The 22,415-nt window shown below is 37.6% G+C and overlaps 1 long non-coding RNA gene across 4 annotated transcripts; it reads right to left on the bottom strand.

Moving 5' to 3' along the window:
- On the bottom strand, positions 1-21,779 carry LOC146435502 (uncharacterized). 4 transcript variants are annotated; one of them, XR_014852968.1, is made up of 5 exons: positions 21,731-21,779; positions 21,362-21,442; positions 20,408-20,471; positions 1,899-1,964; positions 1-1,475 (listed from the first exon to the last, which is right to left on the bottom strand). It is a non-coding gene; the product is annotated as an uncharacterized LOC146435502 (long non-coding RNA). The 4 variants fall into 4 exon arrangements; XR_014852969.1 differs by having other exon boundaries at positions 21,399-21,442; positions 21,731-21,778; XR_014852970.1 differs by lacking the exons at positions 1-1,475; positions 1,899-1,964 and adding an exon at positions 19,167-19,539.
- Between the last annotated feature and the right edge of the window lie 636 nt (positions 21,780-22,415).

Genomic DNA, 22,415 nt, shown 5'->3' with positions numbered 1-22,415 from the left:
TTCACTTAAGGCAGTGGCTTCCACTACTGCAGGCTGCCAGTTTGTCATCTCTCCAACATGCCTGCTTTTCTCTGAGGCCACCAGTAAAGGATGCAACACAGTCACGAATGCCCCTTGACATGAGTTTCTGTGCTGCTCTATCCCACTGCGCAGGAGATTTTCCTGTGTTTTTAGGTCCACATCCATTTCATGGTAGCAGTAGTCTCAGGCTAATTCAACAATTGTGCTTGATTCAGTTCACAGCCAAACTGCACACTTTTCCTACCTTCTGTGAAAAGTATTTAATTTTTTCCTCATCCTTCATGATGAATAATGGGTATTTATTATCTTGAGAAGTTCTCATTTGCATTCAATCTTGTGGCTTAAGCTCATCAATAATACTAATTCACACTTACATAGCACATTTCATCTGAAGAACATAAAGCACTTCATAATTGTCAAATGATTAAATTTTACAACATCTCCCAAAGGTAAAAAGTATTTCATTCACAGAAGGCCTGGTCTCTATTGTTACTATGTCTGCATACTAGGGTTTTTGAGAATTGGCATAAAGCTTACTGGCAAACTGTAGGTATACATATATATATAAAAATATTCATTTGCTGTATTGAGCCCCACATAGGAGAAAAATTCCAGCATGTTAAGGAATCTTTGTTCTACTCTTGTGCAGCAAGACTACATTTAACACAGTATTTAATCTCAGCCATGTTCAAACTCAGTACACATTTGTTAACACAGTCCACGACTAACAAAAGGGTAAAATGAGGCAGATACTTCAGTGATAAAATCTGTTCAGTCTGAGTTAGGTGGCTACTAGTAGATTGTATAGATCTGGTGTCTCAAAGTATCTGTAATTTCTTTGGCATTTCCCAAGTTAGCAAGAAAACTCAGGTGGAATAAATTTTCACATGTATTCAACATCACCAATCTTTCATTTCTGTTTTCAAAGCTGTTTGCATCATATGCACCCAATGTTTGGGACATGAGACTTCCATCTGCAGTTTCTCAGAGAACATTCTCTTTTCCTTGGAAAAGGTGGCAGGTGGAAAGCAGGAAAAGTCCACATGAGTTAAGTCTACACTAGAAAATTTCTAGAGCTTGGCACTACCACCATTTACCCACAGGAAAAGAGAAAGTGAAAACATTGAGTGATGTCCTAGAAAAAGGGAGGTCTTCACTGTAATAATTCATGGGTCCAACTAGGAATTAAAAAGAAGTAAAGGAAAGAATGCAGTTGAAATCTGATAAAAGCAGCCCAGACAGATCCCCCACTAGGCACTCCTGTCCCATGCTGGGTATCAAGCCATGTCACAGAGAGGGGCTGCAGCTAAGCTCCTAGGTATGGAATATGGGGTATGTCCCAGCTCCACAGCTTCTCTGCCTTGCCAAGGCTTCACCTTCCCACACACAAGTCGCTTGGCACAGGGCATGGAAGAGATAGAGACTATCAATAATGATGGAAGTTCCCTGGAGTGCTGTAAAGAGAGATTCTAGATCACATTTCCAAAACCCATGCCTAATGAAAACTAAAAGCAAAGGGAATTATTTAATTGAAAACGGATAGCCTGTCTTTCTAGAAGTGACTGCAACAGCTGTTCACTTCCATCTTACTGATAACATTGTCCATAATCTTAATTTTGCCCTGTAGGCAATACTTTTGACACTATATTTTTAGTACAGCACAGATGTCTCCTACATAAAGGAGCCACAGGTGAACACTGCAACAGTCAGTGAAAGTAAACATTTAAGATTTGGCAATAATCTTGATAATTACATTTTCTCCTTCCTTTCTGAAGCCCTTCATTTAAGTGGATAAAATGGTGTTTGCATCTACTTTTCCTGGACAATAGTTAGAGTAAGTAAACATTTATGCTACACACGATTAAATTGCTTCCTACCCATCTGTGAAATAGTTTGTTTCCTGCAGGTTTTCATGTCACAAAATCTATGGCAGCCACAGCAACCTAAAACCAAAAATATAATTACAAGATCTAGACATATGAGGGGCCAAAGACACAGAAAACTGCTCCAAATAATGGTTAAAGCAAATAATTTCCAAGTTAGAATGCACATACTAGAATTGGCTGGGATTGCTTTTAAATCACAAAATCCTACTTTTTATGCCATCTGAATGTCCGAGTGCCATATTTCACTTAAAACATGTCATTTCACGCTAGGAGTCGGACATTTCTCATAGTTATGCATAAAAGATGTCTCTCGTCCATGGTAATTTATGAAAGAGATTAAGGCTGAGTTAACTTTGCTGTGTAATCACTTGCTAGTGCTTTCCCACACTGCTGTGCTAATGAAACACAAGATGCACAAGAAGAGCACAGCAGGTTTTACACCATTACCATACAAACAAGAATATTATTTCTTGTTGCCATAATAAGCAGTTCTTGTAATATCAGATTTTACAGACATGATACACAGATTTTACCAGCTTATTTAGATCACTGATTCAGTTTACTGGCAAATGGCAGCTACCACTCTCAAGGGTTCTTTTCCAGCTCACCATCCCCTTGCAAAGGAATATCAGCAATCCTTTTTCCACTGGTGAGCTCAAATGTTATTCTAAGAAAATCTAACATTATACCTAACAGCACACCTATACCAAATAGGCACCTATCCCTAGTACTCTGATCACTCTTATTTTGCCAGTTTCAGTCTGAGTCTGAGCATAACTGAACAAAGTCCTCAAAAGTTCACTGAGTTTGAAAAAAAAACACCAAACGAAATACATACAAGACATTAAAAGTAACTGGAGTGATATAAAGATGAAGCATTAAGTTGGCAAAATAGAGCTGTGAATGCAAACAAGCCCTGTGAAAAGCAGCAGCACTTGGCAGTTCAGTGACCATTCCATGGAATATTTGTACCCCTGCAGTCTCAGCAGGACAGACAAAGGTGCCACAGCAGAAGCACAAGGAGAGCCGGTGCTTTCTGCACTGGGCACACAGTCCTGCCTACTATAGGGCAGAGGAACTGTTGTTACATGAAGCAACCAGAACCTTGGAAGACAACTGAGAAGTGAACTCAAACAAGGCTATCAGTGTAATTAAGCCTAAAGGGACACTTGCTTTATGTCTTCAGAGTATGCTCTCAGAGGATATTGTGCTGTACACTTGCAACAGAAAACTTTGAACAGGAGAAAGGAAATAATTTTTCTTTTTATTTACTGAATATCTTGTATTGCATGCAGTCTCTTGGTTAAAAATTCATAAATCTTTTGCAGTCAAAATTCTCAAGCAGTCCTACTTTCAACACACTTTATATTCAGTTGGCCTTATTCTTGAAAACAACCAGTAAAATTCCACTCTACAACCTATGCTGTGCTGAGGGGTTTTGCAAACAAAACAGCTCCTGAATCCTGGGTTTCCATCATTTACAATTCAAAATGAAAAATATCTGCCAAAATTAGCAAGCTGCTAATTGTATTTCAACAAATGGGGCTCCAGAGGATGTGGAGAAAGAAAGAAGTGTGTGAAGAAAATTATTTCTATTCTTAATTATTTATGCAATGTGACAGACAGAAAAAGATAAAACAGGGAAGCAAAAGATTAGCCTATACTTGACATACTTACAGAGTCCAAATTTAAGTGCACACAACAGCAGCATTTCACAGTGTCCTGTGATTGTATGAAAACTGAAGCTGAAAGTTAATGAACAGCCAGGAGATAATTTTTATAATTTGTAAGAATCTAAATTCACATGAAAACAACTTTGGGAGAATAACTAATAATTTTCATGGAGTTAAAAATAAGTTCTGAGCCAAGATTTATTAAACTATTTTTGGTACAACACTGACACATTTGATTTTGATACTTTTTAAACTGAACCTTTAGACTTTGCTATTTGAAACAGTAAGCTTCATTAACAAACTGACCTGAACAAAAAAAAAAAAATTCTATTTCCCTCAAGATTTGCCTTCATTTTCCAGTTCACCCAATAAGCTGAGGGATCCATTATTCATCCAAATCTAATAATTATTCCATCAGAATTTAACAGCTAAAGTGCTCTTTATTGCCATGATGATGACTGTAACACTTTCTGTTTTAACTATAGTGAACTGAATTAGTGTTTCATTCCCCTTTTAAGTGGAATAGCATATTATTCATTGATTCAGTAATTCAGTGGCTTTGAGTTATCTAATCAAGTGCTGCTTGAGAGGGTAAGGATGATAAAGTTCTAGAAATTATAAATACATTCAAAGGAAAATTATTACATCTCATAACTAAATTAAAGCTAGCATTGCTCATTTTACAGATTTTAAAAGTCAGTAGCAGTTTTCCTGACTGGGGGGGTGGGGGGGGGGGGGGGCAGAACCCACACCAATATTTTTCACACATTGCTGGTAAGGGGAAAAAAAAAATCCTGAAAAAGGCTCCCATAGTGCACAGTTTTCAAACAGATCTTGTCGCTATGCTTTTTGTTCCATCCAAATAGTAAATAAAAGTCTTCTGTTTGATGATCTTTATGTGCTAAGAATCAAGGATAACCTCTCTACAGCTATTTTTTACATATGCAGGTCTTACTGATGCCACAAATCCAAAACCCATTAGTGGTGAGCTGACCATAACATTTGATGTGCTTATTTACTCTAATAATTGTTAACATTTTTTCATGTGAAAAGGCAGGGCTATTGCTACTGTCAGCAGGCAACACATTGGAGATGATCATACAAGCATTTCTATCAAGAGATGAACCTTTTCAAAAGTCCAGTTTGCATCTGGTAGCCATCATGGCTTTGGGGTTTCCCTGCACAGAGCCCTGCTTTGTCCCACAAAAGGGATTGTTTTAGGGCCAGGCAGTGCATAACAACAGGAAAAAGCTCCGAAGGCTGCCTGCTGTGTGCATCATGGTGTCTGTTCCCAACCAGGAATCACCCATCTCACGGCATTCCCTTCACTCTGCCTCACCCCTCACACGTGTTTTGCTAAGGAGAACTGCTGGGAATGTGAAGCAAGGAATGTGTGAGTCCAATGGAATCATCCAGTGTTTCCTACAGGTGGATTCTGTACAGTGCCTGATATGTGCTGGATGGCTCTTTTCACAACTCCCCCAGCTCATTTGCTCTCTGTGGTGTTTCTATTGCTGTGTTGTCAGTTAATCGCTTGGAATTTAATCCCTACTTTTGCATTTAGTGACAGTTCTGTCTCCTTCCCCTTGTACACCATCAGCCACAACAAGATACAGCAGGATCCACTGCTCCTATGACCTCCACAAGCAGCAACACTGTGACCAAAAAATGAAACAATGAGGAAATTTATCTAAAACATGTATGAAGATGGTACTGGAAATCCACAGTGTATCACAGAATTAATTCAGTCCTTCAGTGTTGCATGACACTATGGATAGAGAGTACTCATAACATAGTTAGTATGTGCTTCTCATGAGTGCTTCCCCCATCTTTATGATTCTTGAGGAGCCAATAAATAGCACCTTACCCTGCTGCCAAAACCAAGGCTATTTACTTCCTTAGCCTCTTGCAGCACTTGGCAGCACACACCATCTCCTTTAAGCAATGCCAGTTAGAGTTAGTGATTCACTTCACTGCTAAAGCACAAGAGATAAAATACAGTACAATTTTCATTCTACCTGGCACAAAACTAAAACTATTAGATTGTTGTTCTACTATAATTTGATCTCAGCCATTTTCCAGGCTCTCATTAGTCACTAAATTACCAAAATTTGTTTTCCCACCCATTGCAGAATCAAAAAAATATTTATGCTCATCCTTTTGCCTATTTTTAAATATTTACACACATGCACACATTACGTTTTGGTCACCATTGATACTTTGTTTCTTCTTAACAGAAGGGTGAGGTAGGTAAAGCTGATGTGAATTACACACAGGTATAGGACAAGATGGTCTGCTTGGAGCCAACTGCAAATCACAAAATCAGGATTACAGGAGACATGAATAAGCTCAGCACCAGGCTAAGGGGGCACAGGATTTCAAGGCAAATCAAGGCGCTGGCTGCCGTTCTGCACCAGCTTACTCCCATTCCACCCTCGAATCATTTGCTCCTATGTGGTCAGAATTTTTTGTTTCTGAGAATATTTGTTATTTGCAGAACAATTTCTGTAATAATAGAGATTATAAATTCCTGGTCTATCATTTCCTAATGGATTATAGTAAGTATGATATTGAAAATTTGTGCTATACAGGCTGGCTTTTTATTGTATTCCAGGACAATATTGCAGATTGTTAATTCCTCTGGCTTTTCCCTATCAATTAACATTTATTGTGATTCTTCCCTGAGCCAGTCTTGAACAGTTGGTGTTTTATGACTAGGCAGTTTCTTCTCTTATATTTTTTATATGTGCCAATGGAAAGCAAAGAAATATGATCTGCTCTCTGAGGGAAATCTCCTGAGTGATATAAAATATATTGTAACTGCTGCAACAAACTTCAAAGAATAGTAAATCATCTAACTATTTAAAATTTTTAAAGAATATTTGAGAAGTTAATTTACAGTCAAATAGGTGGCTATAAACCCTCCTCAACAGTATCATAATGCAAAGTATCACTCAAAATCCATTTAAAAGAGGTAGATGTAAGGATTTTTAGAATTTGTTGCAATGCCAACACTTTTCTTCAGAACTGCATATTCTTCCATTGGTAGCATGTATGTACTGTGTGCAGTGAATACAGTATTTATTTTTCAGGAATTAAAAAAAATACAATTTTTAAGCTGAGACTGCATTTATCAAGACTATTTATTCTACAGAGGAATTTATACTCATTTACACACAACTTTGTGCTGAAAATTCTGTACCATTATCATTCCAGTATTCTCAGGCAGTGCAGTGACACACAGGTTTGACTCCTTGCTGATATTAATAGTATGTGATTAATGAACAACAATAGGTCACATAAGTATCAGTCAGTTGAAGTATCAATACAATTAAAATCAGGCAATTTTTTGGGCTCAGGTCCTCCAGGAAACACCTAATCTCTTAAAGCTGGAACAAACTTTAGAAGGTGAGTTTCAGAGAGATTTGCTGCTATGATGAATGAAAATTCATATAGAAAAGTTTAGCACTGTTGTAAAAGACTCTATAAGAGATGCTGAATGGAAACTTGGCTAAAGCCAAAGGAGAAATGACCCTTACATTTTCAAGACCAATGTGATCAAACAGACCTATTACTAGTATTCACTTTCTATTACCTAAGCACAAACCAGGACAAGGAAATTGAATTTAACTGCACAAGAACTTTACAGAGAGTCATCATAAACAATTGTATTTGCAGTGCGAAAGGTAATCCAAAAATTACATGCTCTTGTATTTTGATACACCAGCTATACAGAACAGAGCAGAAAATGTGTTGCTACATAATTTAAAACTTTTCAAATTATGCCACTTTACTGACTTACAGACTTCGAGCAAGACAAACTACTCAAGTAGGGAACCACCTGTGGAGCTTATGTCAAAATCAGCCTTAGCCCTGTAAAGTTTAACAGTAAAGTTAATTTCTGAGTTACTGTGTCTAATGTTTCAGCAAGGTGAGTTTCTGTGACACTAGCAAATGGATTTACCTTGCTGTAATGTCAGTGAAGTCCAGTGTGAGCATACACTCCCACAATAAGCATATTACAGCCTTTTTTTTTTTTTTTGAGCAATGTGAACATAAGGAGTCTTTCCTTCCAAGATCTAGAGGCCAGTGTTGAAAGCATGGTATTACTACACAAGGCTGTAACAAAAATTAGTACTACAAATATGGAATAGTGCTCCTCTGGCAAGGAATGGATGCCAAGAGATGTTCTTTACTACTTCAGCCCTGAAAGAATTTCAAAATTTGGAGCACAACTTCTCATTAAAGCAAATATGAATGACTGCACCATTTCTCCTTGAATACTCTGTCCTTAAAATCAAATCTACATCCACAATTTCTTAGATATTCAAGTATATGATGCATCCACAAAATGTTAGACAGGATCAAGGTAGACCACACCTGCTAAAATACCTGTTGCAGAGGAAATGTACAGATTTATTTCATGAAAGCCTCCCATATGTAAAACATATGAGGAAAATAACATTGCTTATATTGAAATGCATAAGCCCCAAAATTATCATGCTATGGGCTTAAAAATTTTAACAACTTTTAAAATGGTTCTATTGATTTTTCCAGTTATTGAATCTCCTCCTTAAAATTTAAAGCCTCACTTTGAAATCATCTAGGCTAAAATTTCAACTATTTGTGGTTTTCTAAGAGGAAGTAAGGTTCTCAAGTCATCCCCTTCTTCTGAGACCTGAAGAGTTAAGAAAAACAGCCCATAATTGTGAGTTTTATTATAAAAGAATTGTCAACCCAAATGATCTTGGTAAGGGAAAAATTAAGAGAAGGCCCACAGGGAGGTGAGATGCCAAAAATGTCATAGAGGAAACAAGGGCTGAAACATCATCAGGGAAAGAATCTTATGTAACTTAGAGCAGTCTGACCTTAATAGCATTATTTGAAGAGACATTAAAGCTTATTGGTTTTACACCTCAACCTATAACAGCACTGAAACAAACAGATCTTCTAGCACACTTGAGTAGCCCCACTGAAACGATGTCTCTGGTTAGCAGCCCTGTATTTTTTAGATATTCTTACATACTAAAGCCTAGGTTGCTCTGTTTTAATAAAACTTACAAACCTCTCCAAGTGCATATTTTCTTTTTTGGGTGGTAAGGAAATGAAGGCTCTGGCCAAACATTCACCTGTCTGGAAGGGTTATATCCCACTTTGTACCCAGGGGGTATAAAAACTGTGTGTTGGTCTCAGGCAATGGCATTATATGAATGGAGTAACAGCAGTGAAATCACATCAGCCCCGCAGCCAAGTGTTCCATGTTTTGACCTTCCTGCCACACACAGGTCTGCTTCCCTGTCTTTACCACCACTATTGCTAATACAAAGGAGTGCCTGTCCATACATTGCTTCCCTCACTATTTAATATACATTCTACATCATGGTTTTCTTGCTGTCTAAAGCATCACTTAATGTGTTTCCACAGGGTATTAACCAGCTGCATTCAGCACACATAGTGAATTCACTGGAACAGCTTATTACCATATTAATTTTTATTTTGTCCTTGCCCTAGTCCCAAACCAGTAGTTCCGTTTGGAATGCCTAACATGACTTTGGAGCATACTTTTCATATTCACAGTCTCCTATCACTGATCTGTTTCCTGAGCCTTACTTCTGCCATGCTGGCTCAGTGAAATTCTAAAACGGCATCAAGAGGGCAGGAGGAAAAGTGCAACACAGCTTCAACTAGGACACAAGCAATTTTTTAATCATTCTGTTACTAAGACCTGGTTAAAACAGGTACAATAACCATCCACTGAGGAGCTCCTTGATCCTGAGGGAAACGGCACCTTTTGAAATACCCGCATGGTCATCTTTATCATCCACATGGGAGTTTCCTGATTCCATAAAAAAGATCAAGGCTGTACCCATTGAGTTAATTCTGATCTGACTCCAGGGAAGGTGATGTGGACAATTTTATTTCCTGCTTATTTTTCCCCATCATTAGCAGGTACCAGTCTAACTGTAGTTAAAATCTGCTATACTAGAAAGTTGTCTTGTGACAGATTCTGCAAAAAACAAAACCAAACCCAATCTGCACGCTGTCTGTGAGATTTCTTTTCAGACAGTATTTACTTTCACTGCATCATAAGTCACCAGAAATGTCAGACTCATTCACAATCTTCCATTACATTTGGCTTATCTAGTCTCACCTTTGCATCAAGAGGTCTCCAATTCAGAATCTGCATGTTATTACTTACTTGAGTCCATGAAAATATTATTACATTTTCCACAGACTTAATTTTATTCTTGCCAAATGCCTTTTTTAATTTTTTTATGCCCCTCTCTCTGATCACAAAAGATTCTGATAGCTTTCATCTAAATCTATCAGGACTTCTCCTCTATAGCAGTACAGTACCAGGTTTTGAGAACTCAGTAATTTCTCTGCTACTTTAATGAATTCTAAGTTGCTGCAGGGTGATTTTTTTCTGTGGTGCATGCCATGGTTAATTTCTGTAATTGTTCTCTTTCTTGTATTATTTATACTCCCACGTTACAGTGCTGTAATTCTAATAACACTTAAATTAGATCACTGTGGGTCACTAGTACACTGCTAAACTGAAATCTTTACGTCAAAGATTAGAAACTAAATGAGGACTCAGATCTTGTTGTCCACTATAAAGTTTGAAAATAGAATTTATCATCTGACTAGCATGTAATTTCCAACAGTAACATAACTTTTTTTCTTTTTTTGCTCTTTTAAGAATCAGAATTAGCCATTTTCTCCACTTTAATACTATTGATTGTTTTCTTTATAGCCTCCTCTAGCTGGTCATTTCTAATTCATTTCCTCCAGCGAAGGCTGCGAATGTTCCTTCCATTTACTATAATTAGGATTTCATTAACCCATACACATTTACACCAAATGTGTTGCAGTCTCCTTCCATAACGATACCAATGGCTTTCTTAGTTTGCTGTAACACCCAATAGGCAGTGATGACAAAGCTGCACATAACACACCATGTCATGTCTTGTCTGTATTTCAGAACTACTACACTCAGTAACCATTCCAAACAGTATGTGTTGATCTTGTATCCTAACAGAAAAGGAAGAAGTTAGAAAAGGGTGGGGTCAGGGACAGAGAATTACAAACCCATAAACCTAAAATATGAGTGGGGTTTTTTAGATTCTAAGAGAAGGGCAGAAGATGGGGGTGGGGTTGGAGGGGAAGAACAAAAATGCACTGCAAGTAATCTGATGGAGGGCTTTTTGCAAGTTTGTCTTTTCACCAAGACTGCTTCTCTGAATTAAATTCTTGTGCTAAAAAAAAAAAAAACAAACCAAAAAAACTAAACAAAAACCCCACCAACCAAAAACCAACTAAACCCCAAAAACCCACCCCAAGACAAAGCAAACAAACTAACCGCAACCAGCAACCACAAAATCAAACACAAAAATTCTTAGTCATAAAAAAAAGTGATTATGTGAAAACTAAGGCTATGGACTTTCTCTACAAATGTTCAGGTTTTGAATTTTTCATATATAAAGGAATAGATGAGGTGCAGTCTCCTCTTTGTACTCTATTCAAGAGCAGGTACCAAGCTTGTGTTGGAGGAAGTGCCTTCCTGGTCACTTGAGATAAGGGTTTTCTTCATCCCAGCTCCGCGAGTAAGAACAATAGTCTGCCTTGCAATGCTTACTCACTGAATACTGAAGGACCTGAACTTGCTGTTTTAGTCTGAGTATGAATGTGACCATTTCAATTTTGATGACCCTTGGTGAAAGCATTTTTGCAAATCAATGCCACAAGGCTCCAGCCTCCTTCTGTTTATGCTCTTCTCTATATATGCACATGCTCTCCCTTGAATTCATTCGTAATAACTGATATATAAATTCCCCCAGCTTCTCAGATGCCAATGACAGCAAACAGTCGTGAATTTGCTTTTATAACAGGTAATTCTATTTTATATATAGGGCTGGTAAAAAGAGAGAGGTTCCATGCAAATAAAGCACCCCACACAAATCAAGGCGCACATGTGCCCTTTTGCTGGAAAATATATGGAAGGAAACACTAATCCAGAGAAACCTAAAGATTCTCAGTGCCTGTAGTTTCATTGCCTAAAAGCAGCGCCTTGTTCTGTTATGCAAGGATTCAAAAACAAACGCACCCATTCCAACTTTGCCAGCCGCTATCTCATTGCAATTGCATTTTAAAACATCTTGTCATCTGACAAAAATAACAAGGATTACATCTTGCTCAACCTCAGAGGATTTAGGCAATGCTTTCTTACAGCCAGATTGGGGTTTTTTGTTGTGTCCAGATCGGATTACAGCAATTCTTTGTTTGCAGATTTGCCAGCACTGTTTTTATAGGTCTTACAGAAACAAAAAGCAATGAGAAAGAAATCTCGACTTGAGGGAACAGGATGTCTGGTGTAGCTGCTCTGAATCAGCATTTTATCCTGCAGTCATTTGAAAATTGCTTTTGATACTCCTCATTCAAGATTCTGATGTGCCCATGACTGATATACTAGAATGAATATGCTAAATTATAGAGTTCCTACTATTTCCTAGGCCAAGTAAGTACCAGACACTGGGAAAACACAAGATGCCAGAGAAAAAGCAGTTGTGTAATTTTTTTCTAATGGTATGGATGTTCCTTCTTACGTATCCCAAGCCTAGCTTGTCTCTATATATTTCAGAAGTACTACATCGTAATACTCCAAAGGAAAATCCAGAGCAGGTTGTTGGAAACTGCTAAAAACTAATAAAGTCATAAAAACTACTGAAATACTATAGTAATGCATTGAAAATCAGAGGAAAAAAAAAACCCTTATTGGACTTACTGGTGATCCCCCCACTTTAGACATGCAAAATTTGATTTTTTCACATAATTTGGATCCCACAGTCTGAGCCTGGAGTAAATGTCTACCTCAGAGCCTATTGCTTAGGACAATATTAAATATTATTTTATATCTTAGATGTTGGTGTCTTTCTCCGAAATATTGTTACTGACTCTGCAGAAAGTTATTTCATTCCAATCCTAATCTACTTGTACTTGACACACACTTTGCACCTACAAAAGGGACTGCAGGAGATGCTCAGAAAAGGATATAGTGCCCTGAATCCAATCTTCCTCTCACAACTTATTGAATTCAGACCTACATGAAATTCCCACAGAAATAGTGAAAGTCAAGTTTTCAAAAGATTATGTAAAGTCTCATTAATACAACTGGCCTTGCATCAAAAGCATTATTTTTGTTATATTTCAGCAAGACTGAAATATTTAACACATTTTGAAGATACTACTCTTGCATATGCTTAATTCTTTCATGGAAACTTGTGCTCCTGAAATCAGTTGGGCATTTCTAAAAATTACACCCTACAGAGTGATGCCAGGCTTTTGCAGATATAGCTTACATTGCTTGTACATAGACTGAGTTTGTGGTTTGATTTGTTGTGCTGGTTTTTGATTAGATGATCACACAATTAACTTAGCAGATTAAAGAATTAGCAGGCAAAACTCCTTTAATATTATTTACATGGCAGAATAAGTGCATTGTACAAGGAGCAAATTATTTCAATAGGGATTCTCTATTGACAAACTTTGCTTTTATTGTGCTATGACATGTAAGAATGATGGAAATTCACAGACTCAAGGCACGAGGTGTTAAGTTTCCTGAAAAAATGAAGAGAAAGTGTTTACACAATAATTTGCAGATATATATATTGCAATTAACTAGAAAGAAAAATGATAAAACTTTAACTGTAGCCCCACTTGAGCCTTTTGAATGTTTGTTTTGTTTTGATTCTAAATACTCCTATTGACAGTATGAAGTACTGCAGAAATACTCTGGTAATAATTTCACAGCCAAAAGAACAATTTTTAATATTTTGGAGTACATTGGGGCAACCCAGGAACTCCTATAATTTATGGCTGCAAAACAGTCTTTTCCTCCAGTTGTAATTAAACAGAATTGTAGGTAAAATAATACTAATTAGAATTAGTGGTTTATTATTTGATGTATTCTTATTTATTCAACAGCACCCAAAACTGAGCTTACCATGCTCCCCTCCCCAAAACAGAACACAAACTGGTACTCTGCCAGAACTAATTTTAGACATGGCAATGACTAGCAGTGGAAGGAACCCGTCACAGCCTTCCCTTGCAGAGGTAGCTTCCAACTACAGTTTTGGGAGAACATGTGCACATTAAATAGCATGTTTCTTACAGGTATAGTTGAAATAGGGAATTAAAAAATATGATAAAGAAATATTTTTCCTGGGTAGTTTGCACATATTTTTCAACAGACTGATTTCTCTAAACTCCCCTCTTGCCTCTGCTTGAGGCTGTCCAAATCTTATTTATTCCTCTAAACAAACCCCTTCCTCCTAAATCTATCACTTGACACATTTACAGCTTAAAACAAGAATCATGTTTTCCGTAAACAGCTTCATCAGATCTTCTCCTCATCCTCCCTGAAATGAGCTGCTCATATAATGCTGCCCTCTGTATCCCAGGCACTGCCTTGCTCCAACTAAGCTCTCCACAAATCCTTATTTCAAATCTATATAGTAGACTCTAGGAAGAGCGGAGTGGCAAGAATAGCAGAAGATCCTGAACACCAGGCACACTGAGCAAGTGTGCACCTGCCTGCCCAGGAATTAGTACTGCCAGAGCAGGGTGCCAGGATTAGACAGGAGCACACACCCAAGCCTTGCTAACTGGTGCTGTCCCTGGGCTTTCTACCTGTTTGTTTCTTCTGTCTTTCAAAGCAAGAAAAATACTCAGGGTCTGGAATTATATCCTCACCTACTTTACTGAAGCACTTTTTAAATATTTTGTGTCATACAAATGCTCTTTATTAGTGGGAAACCTCTTTTGTCACTATACAATGACAGCTGATTCATCTTATTTGTCAAGTTAAAAGATTAAAGAAAGTTCTTTTTCTCCATGTTTGTTGGCTAGGAAGCTTTTACTTAGGAAAAGAATCTCCCCAACAAGTTACATGTTTAATGAGAGAGAACATTTATTTCTGCAACCTCTCCAGCACATTATGTAGGCTGCATCTGAGTAGCAGAATCCCACAAAGCCTTAGCTTTTTAAAATGCAACCAGAATCCCTTTTGTGTCATGTTTACTTCCCTTTACAAGCAAAAAGGGAGCTGATGGATAGATGCACTGCAAAATATTATTCAAATGCCTTTTTCTATATGTGACAAAGCAGCACTGAAACAACAGCAAAAAAAAAGAAAAAAGCCTAATGAAAAGAGAACAGAAAAGAAGAGGCAGATTTGTAGGTCAGCTGGAGAGGAATCGTGGCTTCCTTTTACAAATGTGAGTTTGCATGAGGAATATTTGGGAAATGGGACTTTATTAATGGGACTATAAATTGCCAGTGGTTTCTTGAGTGCCTGCACAGATAGGCTCTCCTGCTGCAATCACGTCCTTTTTTCATCTGTTCAAACATGCATTGCCAAGTTGATAGTGTAAGCAAATAGAGGCTAAAGTTTTAGCTCTTCATTGTGGATGAAGAACACACCACAATGTATACAGAACAAGATGCTTCTTTGTCTTCCTTCTCCTTGCAACATGTGGGAATAATCTCCTGGCATAGCAAGTCCTGGCAGAAGCCAATGCCTGCCTGGTGCACACAAGCTGCCAACAAGCTCTAGAAACTTGGCTGGTAGCAAAAACAGGTTGCTCAAAGAGCAAAGAACTGAATTCATGAAAATGGTGAATCTTCTGTACTGCTTGATGCTCCTGGGTCCCTCTGTTTTGCATATTAATCTGTATTGACAGTTTTGTAGCTCCTATCACATTCCAGATTCCTGCCATCCATAATGTACTAGTTATGGTTGCTTTTCAAGCTGTCATAAATTAGCAAGTAACCTTGGCAAGAAAATTAGATCACAAAACTGGGGGAGACAGTAAACTCCTGTTTGTTCTTCCTTCCTGCAGGACAGATGTGGCATTGGTACCCTCATAATTTCATTTTCACCATGAGAGTTGCTTTCTATTGAACCCCAATCCTCTTGATGGCTCCTGCTGCCTACAGTTTGACTCTCACTCCAATTTGTCAGCAGCAAACATGAGGCTCATTCACAAACTCTGCCATAAGCCACACTAGCAAGAGCATCAACTCAGCCAGCTTGAGATATTCACCCTCTGAACTCAAGCCCAGCTACTGAAGAAACTTCAGGCATATCCTTTGTGACACTATAATAAACTTACTGAAAATAAAGCTTTCCAGTTTCCCCCAGAAATGAAAAAGATAACAATCTGAACTTCTGAATATACAAAGAGAAATGGGACTCTCTACTAAGTTGTCCATCCTAGAAGTGTTCCCACTGTTAGCTTTGTAATTTGCAGGCCCTCTCTGACAAAGCAGCCCCAGTTCTGTCACAGGCTGTGATTTAACACTGGGTAAATCTGCAATGCTCCTGTGATGCTCCCCACTCAGACCAGTTTAAGGAAGCAAAAGGCAATGAGTGCTTGAGGCAGGCACAGCTCACAGCAGGGCTGGGCAGCAGTGACTTCCCAGCCTCACTGACTTCAGACTGGACACGAGATTCTGGGAGCCTCCTGTGCACTTCCCCCTAAATTCTGTAATCTGTTCTTTATTAGCTGATAAAGACAATTCCTGAGGTAGGTGCCCACCAAACAATTCTTTTATATTGTTCATCTGACTAAGTTTCTTTTCCCCTTAACAGATATAGATTGTATAAACATATCCAAAACAAGAAAGAGTCACACAAGTATTCTATGTTAATTACTGGGGTATTTTTCTCCATTTACACTTTAGGCAATTTACACATCTGTAAAAAGCATTCACAAAAGTTCATGTAAATAGGATGCTTTACATGTTTTATATTAATATCTTATCTGTGTATATATAAAACACAAGTAATTAGAAACACAGCTCAAGGTCACCCTTCATGGCAGATATATTTCCAATTAAAATTACTTCCATTTTTCATTTCTAGTTCATTCGTGATATCTTCTCTTTAATTAAGAAACTACCATGTACCATTTGCTTTTAAAATAGGTGTGCCTCCAGATCAGTCCAAAAACTACCTGAACACGTAGAATGATTGTGATTAATGCAAAAGTGGGGTGTTTTCAACTCAAATTACACACAAGGACTACTTTAGAGCAAAAATTGGCTTTAAAAAAATTTTTATAAAGGAAAACTCACCTTGCTTTTTTTCCAAAACATTTTATCTTGACTTGTCTTCCACCTAAGTTAGCACTTTCAAAAATAACATTTCCATGGTAACTGTTCTTTTGCTTCATTTTTAGAGATGCTGAGGAACCTCAGCTACCACTGATACCAAACAAACCTGTGTATGCTTCAAACCCCTGAAATTCATATTGCATTTTTTTTCCAGTACAGGCACTCATTTCTTTGTTCATTCTTTTCCTCTAAATTTCAATTAATATCTCTCCCTGAAAAATATTTGGTCTGTGTACTTTAAAGTGTATGCATGCCTGACAGTTTACAGAGCTGGTAAGTAGAATGAAAACATTCTCAATGCTCAGTGAGAAGTCAAACATAGTTAGATGCAAATAAGCTTTGGAGAATGCATAAAGAGATGTATTTGTATTCTTCAAGACTAAACAGCTGCAGAAATGTGTCCTTAAATTTCAGAACATAGAGAGATCCTAATCTAAAAACCATAAACACACTTTTTAATATCATTTCCCATTGTTTAACTATACAAAACACACATTCCCACACAACCCAAGACCCATTTGCAAAAAACACTCCCTAGAATAGACAGGAATTGCATTCCAGCATTTCACTCACAATATGACTGAGAACACCCTAGGAGGCTCTGACTCTTTTTTATACTTATTCAAGATACTTTATTCTTGAAAAGTGGTTACGGACTATGGAAACAGTATTAACTCAGTTCTCATGATGCAACAGAATGCATTTTACAAGTGAAAAACAAAATACATTATTCAAATATGGATTAAAACTGTAGGTGAATTGCATGGCAGGTCCAGTAGATACAAGAAAAGACAACCCAAATACTCCTAACCTCAGAGAATCAGCTTATCTCAAAAGTAGCTGTCAGGGTATAGATTAGTTTAATTTCTTTGAAAATCCATAGGAAAATGTGGGATGAGAACTTAATCGTATAATGTATTCAAATTCCCATGGAAGTTTTGGGGAAGATGTCTGTCATTTCCAGTTATCAAAAATGTCTTTTTCCAAAAATCAGGGCAAAAAGAAGGTAATTTACTGAATATTTTGTAGCATTAGTTACAGAAATCATCCTTTCCCCATTTTTCCCCAATTTTCCACTGAGGGTAAAAAAATGTAAGAGGACCAACTATCAGCAAAAGACTGCATCTGCTGCCATTTACCCAGTCATCTTCGGGACCATACAAATTCCATAAATATCACGGAATGAGACAACATCAAAATGAAGGGGTTTATTTTTTTCAGGAAAATCTGCAGGGTGAGACTGCCAGCACTGGACAGGTTTTCTTGACGGTTTTATTTATGAATTTAGAGTGAAGGGTTTTGTATATGTGGGTTTTGTTGCATTTTGGTTCTTAATGAGTGCAGAGATACTGGAAAACAGAATGTCAATATCTAGACCAAGTTATGTCATTTCTCCAGGCTAGCACAACTCTTTCCCTGAATAAAGCTGATTAAAACTTAGATACATTTTGCATGATCTTTACCAAGGGAAATTCAGTGTATCATCCATGCCTTGTCTCTTAATGCAGTAGATCTTTTACAAGTACCAATTAGGAGGAAAAAGCAGAACCAAAACAAAAAACCCAAATCACACACATATATTAAAAGTGGTACTTTTCAGTCCCTGAAAATCTGCATTCACATTTTATCAGATAAATTAAATATTATTTGACAGCCTTGCCACAACTGTATTTGTTATAACTTTAATATTAATTTTGGTATGGAGACGCCTGTGCATTTTCAGCATTGTAGACAACCATACTTTAGTAATAAACCACATTCTTTAAATCATCTTGACACATAAAAAAGGCACATTTCCTTCTTGGAACAACTCTCTAAACTTCCTCCCTGCATCAGTGAGACTCACATACAGTTGTTCAATATTTTAAATATACTGGTATTAATATATGCATATTATTATACATAATTATATAGGATATATTACACATCCCTTCACTAATATACATAGATTCATTTAATGTGCTTGTTTCCCATTTCTTTTATGAAAAATATATTGGCAAACACTTTCAAGAAACTGGATAATCTAAATGAGCAAGTGAGTATTTAAAAAAAGTTCTAAGGGATATTTCTTTCCATTGTTAAACATCCTTTCATAGACTACATTTTCTTTCTGCTTTGTTTTCATTACTTTTTCTACAGAACTCCAATGGTAACTGAATTTTGGGTACCTATACAAGATGTAAAGAACAGTGATTTTCATGCAGTACTTATCATCCAACTGGGAATTCCAAACAATATTAAACAGGCCTAATTAAACTGACTGGATGCCAGCATGCTCGGCAGCAAGACTTCTATCCCTCAGTTACAGTTAAGTTAGTTTTATAATGTATTCACATCCTGTCATTTAAAAAAATAAATAAATCTGACTTTAATTTTTTTGTGGTTTTTCCCCAATACTTTCAGTGGCATTTAGTCTAAAGTAAGCTGACACAGTAGTTGCGTGAGATGTCCTGACTCTTAGATCACTGTGGATCATGGCTGTCCCACCCACTCTGACAGAAGTGTTTCACTTGCACAGCAATCTAATGGCATTCCTGGGATTGCCATGGTGTGGAGTGGCTAATTCATTCTGTGAGGATTTTCTCCCTGCTGTTTCCTCCTCTTTCATCATCCTTCACTGCATCTTCACTTGATCCACTGTGATTCCTTCCCTTCCCCCAAACTCTCTCTCTCCTCCTGCTTACTCCCTCATTTTTTACCTTTCCATCCAAATAATCATCTGCTACTTGGGTGTCTATGCAGAAAGCAGTGCTACATGTGCTGCAAGAGCAGCCAGAGGTGGGCTGGAATTGTAAAAAGCAGGAGAGGGTAGCTAAATCTTTAGAAACAGATATGACACAGTAAAGAAATTCATTTCACGTGTAGCTAATCTGGTTGACAATGTCTTCATCCTGGGAGCCTTTGCATCTCCTGAAGGCTGCTGCCCACACAGATCTGCTCATCTGATTTCTCCCTAATACAATTCCATAGTCTAATACAGATTATATTTAACAAATTAAAGGAAAAGTTGGTATCTAAGAGCTTTTTTAACCTACCAAGTTTATAGAGCAGTGGTGGAGAGCAGTCAGAAAAATAAAGGCAGAAAACTAGGAGGCGGTAGGGGCAGTAGACTGACACCATAGCTCGTGAAAAACTAAAGGTTGATATTTCCTTGTCTGGATTATCAGCAACCAGGTGGAGAAGGGTTTCTGGAGGGCCATTAGCAAGGAGCATTTTATATTGGCAGGTATGACTGTAGGCATTCTTTTTGTGAAAAAGGAATTTGGGTAGCAGTCAATTCAGAGTGCCAGATACCAGAAATCAGAGCAGTAACAGTGAACAGTACAATATAGAATATAAGCACGTATGCCCTTCAAAGTGCCCCTGAAAATCTGCTTTTTATTCTCTAGCTACTTTAAAGATCCCTTTAGAAAATGGCCTGTAAATTTTGAGAAAGGCTGAGGAAGGCTATTCTACTCCCTGTACAGGAAGTTAGTTCTGTCACTATCCTTTTCCCCAAAAGACACATGCTAAAATAAGGTGTCTCTTTCCTCATCTGATAACATTCTGAGATAATGAAAAACACTGCAAGGAACCCATGATATAAGAGAACTCACACAGGAAAACAATGCTACTGTCAAGTGGCAAAAATATATATATTCTGCTACATACCTTAAAAGTCTCTTTCTGAATACACCATTCCCTAGGTGAGAGAATTACATTTGCCAACTTTATCCTGGAAGATTTTAGATATATATTATAACCCTCTGTATTTAATGTACACTTTGACTACAACGTGGAACAATCTGGCTCTGCAGCTTCTACCACTAACCACGCTCACACCAAAGCACAGAACTGCAGGAATTGAATGAATTCCCATGCAGTATTCAATGTAGTTTGTTTTACTAGAGAGAAAAAAAAGTTGTCTCCCTTGCTTTGTAAGTAGTTGCTATAACTGATATGTGTGTGTGTACCTTGATTTCATTCACAGAAGCAATTTGTACTGCCACTATTTAGGTAGGAAAATGCTGAATAATTGCAATAAACTCCTCCATTTTCATCTCACAACAAAATAATACTGGACACATTTAATTGTAATTTCAAATAAGCATGATGTATCTGCTACTATAGAAGTTTTGCAGAAATTTCAGGTGATCCTTGTAACAATAAAATAAAATTAAATACTGTCTCATAAGCACAAACCACAAAAGACATCCACCCCCAATAACTGTCCTTAAAATCTTTCTCATTCTCTGTGTTTTTAGTTAGTTCTATGCACATAACATTCATGCAACAATAGTGTACTTTTCACACTGCACTGTAATATTAAATACAAGAAAAGAGGGTACTCAGGATGTACCTGTCTTCAGTCCCGCCTTATGTAGAAAATACAGGGACCTTTGTGAATTGTTTTAACCTTGAAATGCAAAGTTATAAATAGCTACTTTTAGTAAGCAGATGCAGTAGATCAGGAAAGGGGCTGTGTGAAAGAGACAGTCACTAACAAAGGAACATCCTGGAATTTGATCATATCTGCCAGTAAGAGTAACTGCTATTAAATATCACACTCTGCTGTCTCAGAGGCAGCACACCAGCCTGAATGGGTTTTATTAATAGGTTATTAACCTGAATATTGCAGACATAGCCAAAGATGTGTCCTCACCGTTTTCCTGTGCCTGTGTTGAAGGGGATAGCAAAACCCATTTTCTGTAACAATATAAAATATCCATGTGCTTGTGCTGAGAACAACTGGCTGAAACACCGATGACCTACATAGGATTAGTCATATTGTGCTAACAGAGACTCAAAGATTCAGGGGGAGAGGGGGGACAATGGGGAAGAACAGTTTTGGAGACACACATAAAATCAGCTAACACAGAGACATTTTCATACTGGATTAGTGAAACTAAATCTGCTCACAGAATTCAATGTTAGTACACTTCTAGCAGAAAAAAAAAAGTAGATTATTTTAATGTGAGAAACAAGAAGCCTTACCTTTCTGTTGAGTCTTCAGGGTAGCCACTCACTAATTATTACAAGGTTTTGTAATAGTATGCACTAGGAGCTGCAAACTCACTTAAATAGGCCATGAGAAATCAGAGGATCATGAGTTCCCCTCTTAATTTCCAGGTGGTAACAATCTGTGTAAGAAAAGCACTCACATGGCTCCCATTACCAGATTGTCCCCACACCTTGCAGCCTGTAATGAACATAACCTCCCCATGCTTTTCATTTACCAGAAGAGCCCATTTTTCTCATCCTGCTATCCTGCAGATCCAGAGGCAGTTGGGCACCTATATCAGTTAGGCACTGATATCACAAATTTAGCTGAGCTGGGAGACTTTCTCATGGAGAATCAGAACGTTGTGGCAGTGAAGTCTTTCTGATAGCCTGCATCCTTCAGCTCTCTTCTTACAGCTGAGTCCACTAACACAGCAACTCGGCCAATGTTTCATACCCACACAACCATTACTGTAAGGAGGATGGCAAACCTCTCCCTTCCTCCTCCTTAGTTACATCATTTAACATCCCTGAAACGTAACTTTTCAGCTCAAGAGAACTTTCCTCACAGAACTAGGAACTGTACAAAATTCTAATTATGCAAATCTCACTCATGTTGTCATTTTGTTGAATTTTTTATTGCTCCGTTGTTTGCCCTTTTGGAAGTAATTTTTTTTCT

This window comes from Lichenostomus cassidix, chromosome 6 (assembly GCF_008360975.1).
Source record: "Lichenostomus cassidix isolate B80296 chromosome 6, HeHo_3.0, whole genome shotgun sequence".
Classification (NCBI taxonomy): Eukaryota; Metazoa; Chordata; class Aves; order Passeriformes; family Meliphagidae; genus Lichenostomus; species Lichenostomus cassidix.
The sequence above is the reverse complement of the archived record's forward strand: the minus strand, read 5'-3'. Positions and strand labels throughout refer to the sequence as shown.